Source organism: Gossypium raimondii, chromosome 10 (assembly GCF_025698545.1).
Source record: "Gossypium raimondii isolate GPD5lz chromosome 10, ASM2569854v1, whole genome shotgun sequence".
Classification (NCBI taxonomy): domain Eukaryota; kingdom Viridiplantae; phylum Streptophyta; class Magnoliopsida; order Malvales; family Malvaceae; genus Gossypium; species Gossypium raimondii.
Window position 1 is genome coordinate 8,533,460 of NC_068574.1, and position 10,913 is coordinate 8,544,372.

At 32.6% G+C, this 10,913-nt stretch overlaps 1 pseudogene; it reads left to right on the top strand.

The window, feature by feature from the left end:
• The first annotated feature begins 8,861 nt into the window (after positions 1–8,861).
• Positions 8,862–9,899, top strand: LOC105775913 (elongation factor 1-alpha-like; annotated as a pseudogene).
• Positions 9,900–10,913: the final 1,014 nt, after the last annotated feature.

Genomic DNA, 10,913 nt, shown 5'->3' on the forward strand with positions numbered 1-10,913 from the left:
AAAAAATGTCCCTACAATGTATGTCTTGAGACTTGGCAAGATCTCTCGAGACATGGCTGATAAATAGTCATTATATAACTGTTGACAGGCCATGTCTCGAGACAATCTGCCAATTGTCTTGAGACTTGGCAACTCTTGAATCAGTTTTTTGCTTTGAAGTTTTCATGTCTCAAGACATATAATCATATACTATATGTCTCGAGACTTGCATGTCAAAATCCCTTAAAGCATTTTAAACACCTTAAAACACTTTGATATTAATCTAAAAATATTTATATAAATTAAAACATTTTTTGAGTATTTTGCAAGTCTTTGAAAATGTCTCATAAAATTTTAATCATATTTTCACTAAATGATTTAGGATATAATATATATATAATTTGTCTTATATGTTATTATATCAAAAGCTTAGGACATCAAAACTAACAAATCGACCATGTAATACAACTTGATTTAGTTAAACCTTAAATAATCGATGAACTAATATTTGCTTCACATGTAAAAACCACAAAGAACAATCAACAAAAAAATATTAAATAATCATGTGGAACCAATTAAAAGATTACAAGTAAACTATGATGAAATCACTGCAATAATGGCATAAATCCTAACACATAAGGCATAAATCAATTATACTAGTATTTCAAGACCATTAAGTAAAGATCCAGACTTAGGGCTAGTTTGGATGGGCAGTGTGTTTACCTCCGATGAGGTTAAAAACAGCGGTGGCGGTGAGATTGGATACTGTAGCGGTGAGATTAGAAACAATGGTGGAGTGTGTGTTTGGATTCAAATGCAGCTGTAACGGTGAGGTGAGAATAAAAAATGACTATTAAGGACATCAGATTAGAATTGATATATAATAGAAGTTATTTAAATTATTTTACTTTTTTAAAATTATTAAAATATGTGAATTTATAAATTCATTTAATAAAATATTAAAATGTATCTTCCAATATTTTAATGAATTATATAATTAATTTAAATTATTTATTAGATAAAATGATATTTTTTTTTAATTTTTTTATAGTAACTCTTTTTCTTTTGCTCTCACCCAAGGGTCCAAGGAGATGATTTACTTTCTCCACAAAACATGGTCAATTTACTCCCAAGGGCTTTGGCCAATTCCTCAACTAATCCCTATCAATTTCCAATCAATTAAATTCTTCCTCCTTACATTTAACATACCACTTTACTTTCCTCTACGATTTAATCCATAAGCCATTTAACTATCGCAATTCAATTAATTAATAAATAAAAGTATCATTTAACTTCATCCCTAATATGACACAAATTACGATAAATGGAAATTTTGGATTATATTATTTGCTTTTTTAGTATTATTATTCCTACTATATTTTTCTCTCAGGAGTTTTTTATTAGAGTAATGAAATATTAGAGTAAGAATTATATGAAATAGAGATATTATCTCTTTATTATAGTTTAATATTATATTAATATTTTTATGATTTTTATTTTTATTTAATTTTTCCAAAATAAAATATGATTAAACTCATCCATTCCAACTCATTCTTCTTCATGTTCTTTTCTTCTCTGAATACCCGTTCAAGCCTTCTTATTTTTTCCAGTTTGTGAAACTAATGCCTAATAATTTAAAGCCAAAATTGGGGAAAAAATATAGACCAAGTAATAACATCACTGCTAGATTAAATTCATTCTCTTCTTCAGTGTAATTTCTGAAACTAGAATCTGTATCTTCTTTTAACTTCCTTGAGAATCCCCATATCTTCTTTTCAGCTTTTTCATCTCACTTTCTTTAAACACAACCCTTTAAAGTCACCTAACACCTTTTCAATTTGCTCTTATTTTTATTTTAGATTCAAAATAACAACCGACCACCATGGATGTAAGTTGTGTTTCTCTTCTTGTTTGAATCTCTTCTTTAAAGCTAAATCTAAGGTGGGATTTTTCTTGTTTTGCCTGTTTAACTAGGATTATAATTGCAAGAGAAGTGGGCAGATTCCAGCATTTGGAGACTGGGATCATGCAAATGAATTGCCCATAACTCAGTACTTTGAATCTGCTCGTGAAGCTGGTTTGATTCGTTTCAGCTCTTCATCAGCAAAACCCAAACCTTATCTTACTGTTGATTTGAAAACCAAACATCCTCGTAATCATGTTCCTGTTAGAAAGGTTAGCTAGCTCTTCTTCTTCTTCTAAGAATCTTGCTGAATTTGAGATAAGAGAATGAATGGGGTTTGGTATAATATTTAGGTATTATTGTCTTCTAAAATGTCTCATTGTCCCTCTGGAGCTTTTACCACCAGTCAGCTTAAAGCTGTCCAATGCAGTAGAAACTCCTCACGGTGCTGGAAGCCAACACATCCAAAGGCTGTCCACAGTCCAGTCCAGTGCAATGAGATTATAATAAGGAGGAAAAAATTCAACGCACTGTTGTGCGTTGGCATCCAAAGGAGCCCTTAAAGTCTTACCAATTACAGGCTCAGCCACCCATAACTTACAACTGCACTGACAATGCTAGGACATGCTTAAAGATATGATGAAATTTCTATTATAACCTATGCAAATAAAATAGCAAAACAATAAATGGTCCCAAGGAACAATTGAGATCCAAAAGTGCAGATACTGCTACAAAGGTGGAACTGACCCCGTCCCCTGAACATATATAGAGCCTATTAACGCAAAGCAGTACGAGTAGGTATCGTCCCTATATTTTGGAACATGGATCTTCTTCTTCCATTTTCCTTATAGACTACCAACCCACCAAATGATCAAGCTAATAGATCATAGCTTCATTCAATTTTCTATTCATTACCTTGAATGAAGCTGCCTAGTTTAGTTTAGTTTAGTCTATCCATTAAAGAGGTATTTACCTTTTTACCCCCCTTCTTTGTCGAATTCCCCATCCTTAATTGATAGTTCCACCAACCTCAAACTTTCATAATTTCTTAAACAACTAAGTTGGTGTCGCATTAGTTCTCACTTTCTAGCAAGCCCAAGGTATTCCTCCTTTCTTACCTTCTCTTTGGATACTTTCTTTACCAACAGAAGGGTCTTCACTATTTTCCTATAACTTGTTTCTTGTACCTCAACCTCTTTAACATTTTTTACTCTCCTTTAACTAATCGGTTTTGAAGAAGGAAGAAAATGAACTTTTTGTCTCTTAGGCCAACCTTACCAAGGAAGCTCCAAATTCCAGGCTTCACTTCACCGGTGCTCTTCTCAAATCAAATAATAAGAGCCTTGGAGTTTACAAAGCCTTCCTTGTTGGAAAAAATTTGGTTCAAAAACAATTTCTTAAGAAAAAAATTTGATACGAAAACAATTTTCTTACACTGCAGAAAAATAAAATTTTGAAAATTGAGTTGGTTTGTGATATTTATGGTAATAAACTTTTCCAGAAATTACACCTGTGTTTTGGGCTAAACGATCCTTGTTGTTCTCGACTTTCAACCGAACGACCTTCTCCTCTATTCTCGTACCACAAACTACTTCGAGCATGGATTCGAACAAAATCGAATCAAACATAGAACCAAAATTTATTTTCTTTACTTTTAGTGGGAAAGTAAATCTCTCTCATAATAGAAATTGGTAAAATTGTTATTCCTAGAAAATATAATTTACTCTAGAAAATAAATTTTCACTACTTTTTGGGAAAAATAACAATATTTCAAAGTTGTATGTAACTTCTTCAGTCTTGTTAGCCCTACTGGTGCCATCTATTTATAGGGAGAGGAAGTGAAAACCTAGTTGAATTAATAGAAATATTTAATGGCTATTAAATAGAAAAACAACTTTCTAGTTGAACTAGGGGAGAGAGAGATGGCAACCTAGTTAAATATATTAGGGTTTGTCGTCTCTTGTATTCAATATGAGGGGCTTTTGGGCCTATCCCATATCGGATCCAATTATAAATGCTTCTTGGACTTTTAACCTATTACTTTATAATTCAATCCAACAAAATACATGTTTTTCTATTTTTCAAAATAAACATCACAAATTAATTAATTTCTCAATTAAATAATTTTCTCAACCCAATTTTAATTTCGTTAAAATCATGATAACTTTACTAAAATCATGATAACTTTACCGTAAAAGAATCTATGAGAAAATATATTTAATTTTCTACATTCAACAGAATCACAATGATCAATTAATTTAATTTAATTTTTGAACTTTAATTAATTAATAATTCAAAAATTATAAATTAATTCTCGTGTCATTTCCTTACTTAGTGAGAAAACCACATCCATTTCTATATGTTTCTCATTTCTCAAACTTTATCATTTTTATCCATTTCTATTCATTTGATTCATGATTTTCCGTAATTTGATATGTCAAATTAGGCTCTCCATTACACTTAAGGAGTTTATTTTCGAGCAATTTAGGTGTCTTTTATATGTTTTTGTCTATTTTTAGTTTTGTCGTTAATAAATTATATTTATTAGTTTTATGCCATTTTTTGTAAGTAAATTGGTCAAACACGCCATGTGGAACTAACGATATGATTGAGTGGTGTAAAAAGTCGAGAATGGCCCAAAACTGAAGAAATTAGTGCTGAAGTGAAGGAAATTGAGGCCATTTCCAATGGTATCATGATACCAATGATGGGTATCACGATATCGAGACCTCCTAAGACTCTCAAGTTTAATACTAGCTCAGGTATCAAGATACCCAAACCAGGGATCGCGATACCGCTACCTGACGAGGAGAAAAATGATTGTAAGGGTAGTTTTTGTCTAACACCAACACAATCAAAATACAATGTTTATTGGCATTTTTGTCCAAAATTTTGGGTTGTAATCAGTTGTTAAAAGCCACTTTTGGCTGAGAACTAAAGGTTGCTTTACTTTTGTTCTTTCACCTTTTTAGCTTAGGTTTAAAGTAGTTATAATTGTCTTCTTCATTTTTTAGGGTTTTAGATATAGCTTTAGGGTGTTAGTTATTAGTTAGTTAGTTTTACTATAGTTAGGTGTTAGTTACCTTTAAGTACTTGAACTTCAAATTGTATTTTCATTTTCATCCCAAGTTTTTAATATAACTTAGCCCCTTTTTTAGTTTATTTGTTAAAAACCTTATTTTTAGTGTTATTGTATATCACTATTGTTGCCATTGTTATCTTCTTCAAGTTTCTTTAAGAAAGGTCTAAGCTTTTCTCAACCTCTTTCTTGTACTTGCTTTAATGAATATTTTGCTTGAATGTTGGATGAATTCATGCATGATAATGATAATGGGTAGCTAAATCTATGGCGGTTGGTTGATGAAAATGTTGTTTAGTTAATTTTTGGTGCAGGGACTAAATCATAAAAAATGGACTAAATCGAATAGACTTCAAAACTTAGGATTGATGACTCTAAGGGAAAATTTAGGTAAGTGAGACCGAGAGAAGATCTTATCGGACACCAATTCAATAGTCTTGGATTAGTTGATGAGGTCGAGAGATAAACGAGAATAATTTGTCTAAGTTGGTAAAGTGGAGATCGAGAGGTAAATTTGCACCAATCTAGGAGTTTAAGTGGTTTAGATCCCGAATCCAAAAGTTAATTAGCAACATAGAAGTCAACCAACCGATGCTTGTTATTAATTTGATAATTTTATAAGTTTACCTATTTTACAATTTGGTCATTTTTCGTGTTAAGTAGTTAATTAGCGTAATTACCCTCGAAATTATGCTTCGTCGTAGTATAGAAATTAGCGAGTAGCTAGCTAGACTCCTTTCTTGCATGTTTGTTAAATATAAATCATTAAATCGTTGACTCTTTTGGGTTCGATCCTAGGAATACTCGGGTGTTCCATTGTAACACTACAAATATTACAATTGATTTGTCACACATGCAGATACCGCATCATATTTGATTATTTAGTGTTGATTCTCCACCCTGGTGGTGGGACACAGTCAATTCAACATGCAATTCATTTCCGATTTCAACGAGCTAGCGGAGGGACTGATTGGACATATGTGATTAGGGCTCAAATGGTTTATAATTAAGTTTCGACTCTTCGCATATTAATTATCATTTAGTCATGAAGCCATTCCACTATAGTATCGTGATTGAGCTTTCCTTAATGACATACTATTACAAAAGCTGCTAGATTAATACACGTCCCATGACCTTGTCATAAATGTGTGTTACCCTCATAGGATATCATTAATCTTTTTGGGATCTCATGGTAACCATTACATTTTCCTTCATGAAAAGACAATTACTATCAAATAGTAATTCAGTCATTCATCACAAAGATGAACAACTCATTACCACGTTTACTTTTCATCTATCATGTAATGTCAATGAGAGGATATCATTTACTCATGTTTTAGGTTGTGAATTTCACTATTGTGAATAATGCTACATATTATAGAAGTTGTATACCTAACGCACCAGCTTTCGGTTCCTTACTTATTCAAACCCAGGTTTTTTACTTACATTAAAGTATTCGAGTCACACATGCGTAGTCCATCATTCACTTAGATTTTTACTTACATCTATGTCTCTATCTTTTAGGAGTCATCTACTCCCATACCCAAGACAGAGTATCTCCCCAATTGAACTTGATAGACGACATATTAATCTTTATGTTAAGTGACAGAAAAATAATTTATTATGTTCATTTCTTGTCAATCATATGTCATGTCATATGAGAACAATCTAATCAAATTTTCAAGTTGAAAATTTTTGACAAAAATGCTTATAATTTCAATATTTTGGACCTGAGATGTTTAAATAAAAGAAAGAGAACTTAATTTTAACTTTTTTAGTATAATGATTAAATCTCAAATTTTATAAAAATATTTGGTCTAACAACAATTTTAACCTTTTAAAATTATCATTATTTTTTCTAAAATAAAACAGTTAAAAATAGTTTTTATTTATTTATTTTCATTCACTTACTTTGGGTTAAACATTAAGTATGTAGAGCGGATAGATATAAAATTAATTTAAAAAAAATTTAAAATACCTAATTATCTCTATTTTATTTTTGAATTTTACAATTTTATTGTTGTACTTTCACAATTGAGTTTTATTACTCAACTCAAGATACTAAATACAGTGACACAAATTAGAATAGTATAAATTGTAACCAAGATTTCACCAATTTAATCACCAATGAGGCATTAGCAATTCCGATTAAAGTTGAGGTTTTGAGATCATAATATCTTAAGTTTAACTCTCATGGATTATCTTTAATTATTTTTATTTTAGATTATTAATTTGATTATACTTTGTAATACTTTATTTTTGTTATAATTGATTTGGATATACATTATTTGTAATTGTACTTGTATACTTAAAAAAAGTTAATATCACTCACCTCCTAACATAAAATTTAATCACACAAATTATAATAGAATAGATATATTATAAAAATAAATTAGGATATTTAATTTCTTTTTTTTAAATAACTACCCTTAAAATCGACTTACTTAAAACTTTTAATTTTAATATATATATGCTATATATTATACAAATTTATATTGACTTTAATGTTATTGACATTATGTCCATCAATGAAATTACTTAACCCTAAATTAAAACAATAATAATAAAAGTGAAGATACTTGATTATTTACTAGTTAATTTATAAATAACTAGAAAACATAAGTATTTGTTTAAAAATTACTTTTGTTTTTAAATTTTATCATATAAAAAAATATAAGTATTCCTTGAAATTTTTTTTTCGCTATTACTCACTTTAAAATTTGAATAAGATATCATAAAATTTTAAAATTAGCAATATGTACGTATTATAGCCATTGCCCATTGGTGTCTAATTGAACTTGCTTGAACCGATCATCTTCTCTTTGGTTGCGTTCTGGTTTGGACTTATTTTTTACACTGGTGGAGTTTGAGTTGCTGCTCAATGAATTTCTCCTTTCTTGCAATTTTACTAGTCCCCAATTCATGTTCCTGTAATTTCTCCCATTCTTTTTTTGTCCTTTCATGCATTGATGCTGATTTTGAAGTACTAAGTAGACCATTTTCCTGACTTTGTTCTTCTATATCTGGCAGGGTGCAGGATGCCTGATATTCGAAGATGGTCCGGATTTTGATATGGCATTTAAGTTCTTCCATGGGAAGGATGGCATTAATGTTCCGCTCTCAGGGAAGTCTGATGTTCATTGTAATAGTGTGAAACAGGAGCCTACACCCGAGTTTAGCGGCAGAAGCTGCAACAATCAGTCTATCAGAATTTAGATCAGGAGGGTCGTTCAGCTTTGGTCCCTTCTGAGATAAATGGAAGAACCAAAAAAAAAACAGAAAAGAAAAAGAAGGGAAATCTGACTCATCTAACAAGCAAGAACCCTCTTCTCAGGTATTCACACATTCTTACACCAATTGCCATGTTTTTAGTTTAGATATCATTTCCACAATCATGGCTACATTTGCAAATAAGAACTGAACCAGCCTAAGTAGAACATTTTGGAGCAAACAATCCTTGAGAATTATTTAGCAAGATTTGTACTTATGATATTTGTCCGTAGTTCTGATTACATTGATGGTTTGGAGAGAAGTAAATCAGTAATTTCATAAGCATTGCTTTTTTGTAATGAAAGCTTCATAATATGAAATATAAACTTGGCATGTAGACAAATTAACATTAAGGTTTTCCTTTTTAATTTTTAATTGTTTATTGTCATTGATGAGAAGTACTGACTACAATTTGAGCAATTTGATCTGAATGCTGATGTCTAATAGTTGATCTTTCATTCATCTGATTTGCATCAAGTTTGCATTATAATCAGAAAGCTTACATGCTCTATACATTGGCTTGCCATTTAGCAATCTAATGAATTATTTTATTAACTATTTGATTCTTTCACTCAACTGGTATGTTGAACAGGCATGGGATTCATAAAGCCTACTTGGAGAAGGTGGGATACAACCCTTAGAAGGTTCCATTTGTTCCCATTTCTAGTTTTGAGGGTGATAACATGATTGAGACGTCTACCAACTTGGATTGGTACAAGGGCCCTACTCTTCTCGAGGCTCTTGACCAGATCAGTGAGCCGAAGAGGCCTTCAGACAAGCCTCTTCGTCTCCAACTTCAGGATGTGTACAAAATTGGTGGTATTTGAACTTTCCAGGTTGGTCGTGTTGAAACTGGCATCTTGAAGCCTGTTATTGTTGTGACCTTTGGTCCTCCTGGTCTGACCACCGAAGTTAAAGTCCATTGAGATGCACCATGAAGCTCTTCAGAGGCTCTTCCGGGTGATGAAGTTGCTTCAATGTTAAGAATGTTGCTGTTAAGGATCTCAGGCGTGGTTACATTGCATCAAATTCCGAGGATGATCCTGCTAAGGAGGCTGCCAACTTCACTTATCAGGTCATCCTCATGAACTACCATGGCCAAATTGGAAACATATATGCCTCAGTCCTCGACTACCACGCCTCACACGTCCCTGTCAAGTTTGCCAAGCCGTTCACCGAGATTGACAGGCAACGTGGTAAAGAGCTTGAGAAGGAACTGGTGATGCAGGTATTATTGAGATTATTCCCACCGAGCCAATGGTTGTGGAGACCTTCTTTGAGTACCAACCCACCCTTGGGTCGTTTTCCCGGCAGGGACATGCGTCAGACTGTTGCTGTTGGTGTTATCAAGAGTGTTTAGAAGAAGGACCCGACCAGTGCCAAGGTCACCAAGTCTGCCGGTAAATAGGGTTGAAAGTGAACCATTCTGGCAAAAACTATTAAAGTTTCCGCTAAATATGGTTGAACTTTTGCTTGGTTTTGCATGCTATTGTGTGGTGCCATTGTTGTCTGGTAATTGTTCTCAGTATTGGATGATTGACAGACGGGGGTATTGCTATTACAGGGTGTCACTGGCGTTATCTGATTTTGGATATTTTTCTATTTTATCTTGTCATTGTTAACGGTGGCTTGGAACTATTTGAGTTTGTGTGTTCAATGTTTTGCTTAAATTGTGAAGGGATTAGGTATCTTTTTTTCTTTGTGGGTTATTTTTTCAAAAAGGTTTTTAATCTACACCGCGAGTTTAGAGAGGAGTGCCACCACTTCAATAGACGATCCATAGTTTTCGATGGCTTGAACCTTGCACACCACCCAAAAAGTAGCACATTTTTTCCATGCACCAGTGTGTAGGGGCATGTGGTCTTCTTGTCACTGAACTTTGACTCTAACGTCGACTCGAGGTTCCAACAAAAGCCCAATGGTCGGGTTATTGATCGGAGGTGGTTCGAGGGTGTTTTGGGTTTCTTGTCACTGTTTCAGTACTGTTCACAGGATACTGTTCAAAATTATTTGGTTACACTGTTTGGGTATTGTTTTAGGTTATTTGTAATTTTTCTTTTTTGTGTGTTTTGTTGCCTTTCGTCATATTAGGGCTTCCGTTGCTTTGTTTGTGAATTCAGGTAAATCTAATATATGTTTTATTTCCTCTTCATCCAAATGGGGCATCAATTCAGGGGCTATAGATCATATGGCAAGTAATCCCAACATTTTCTCTACCTATAAAGTTGTTGCATTTGGAAGTATTAACCTCACTTCATCCTTCATCTTATCATTGGTATTAAATTTACCTAACATTGCCTTTAAGTTAATATCCGCCAATAAACTTACCCATAACCTAAATTGCACCATCTCGTTTTTTCTTGATCATTGCCTTTCACTATGACCTTATTATGAGGCACATTATTGGTACATGATATGTATATGATAGTCTTTATATTGTCGACTCGTGGATTCCTCAATCCATGGCTTTGTTGGAAAAAATCCGGTTTGAAAATGATTTTCTTGCGCAGTGGAAAATTAAAATTTTAAAAATGGACTCGGTTTGTGATATTTATAGCAATAAACCTTAGACCGAAATCATACCCGTGTTTTCGGATAAATGGATCCTTGATATTTTTCGGCTTTCAACCAAGCGATCTTTTCTACTATTATCCTACCACAAACTGCTTCAAGTGTGGACTC